This window comes from Cetorhinus maximus, chromosome 4, assembly GCF_964194155.1.
Source record: "Cetorhinus maximus chromosome 4, sCetMax3.hap1.1, whole genome shotgun sequence".
NCBI lineage: Eukaryota > Metazoa > Chordata > Chondrichthyes > Lamniformes > Cetorhinidae > Cetorhinus > Cetorhinus maximus.
The window spans coordinates 129811577-129812524 of record NC_135882.1 but is presented as its reverse complement, the minus strand read 5'-3'; positions in this window follow the sequence as shown (position 1 = coordinate 129812524).

The following is a 948-nucleotide window of genomic DNA, read 5'->3' as shown; positions in this document are numbered from 1 at the left end:
TGGAGTGAAACACTCCCCTGTCTCAAGAGGGAATGAAAGGAACTTTCCAGACTGATGTTGACTCAATGCCTTTTCCTGAGATTAATTCAAAATGGTAATTTCAAATTGAAGGGGTCCTTCAGATACAAAGACGTTGGCTGTCTCAAACTCTCAAGGTGTGAAAGTCACCATCCAGGAGGTATAAGCAAAACATACTACCCGTTTTTGAAAAAAAGGACTTTGACCTGGTACAAGTTACATGATGAGGAAGCCATTTTGTAGTCTACTATGGAAATTCAGCAAGGAGCTGCTCAGAGACAGATTCCACTGGAAGACATTAACCAGCTGTAAAACATTCAAGTAACCAAGGTAATAAACAGCAATACTTTGAAAGTGGGAGATCCCTAACAAAGAGAAGGATTTTTCCCAACCAGTTCAAACTTCAAGTTCACCTGAGAACCAATCTCCTGGAAATTTGACTGCAAGAGGTTTTGCAGCTTACTGAAAATCCTCTGATTTACAAGACCTTCACTTCAACCAAAGTATGAACTCATCTAAGAAACTACAGGCCTGCCATGATATCGACTGAGAAAGTCATAAATTATAGCTGTATTTGTTACCCTTATCTGTATCTAATCTTTGTGTGAGTAATAGTGAGGGTGAGTTGAATGAGTGAGATGTAGTGGTTTTAAATCTTCGGGGAAAGTATGTGATAATAAATAACCTTCCTTATTTTTAAATTCACAGTAAGCTTGCTGCTGGAATTATTTAAATTGGACAAAAACACTGAGGGCAAGAAAACACACATTCCTCGCATATAAAACACACTGATTAGGGGCAGTAAGAAAACTCATATATTCTGTCTGTGTCAATAGATAAATGTTGTTGTATGCTGGGGAAAACACTTTACCATTCTCTCCATGAAAAGAAGGCTACATTAGTGGCATAGCAACTTTATCAGGGAATAAG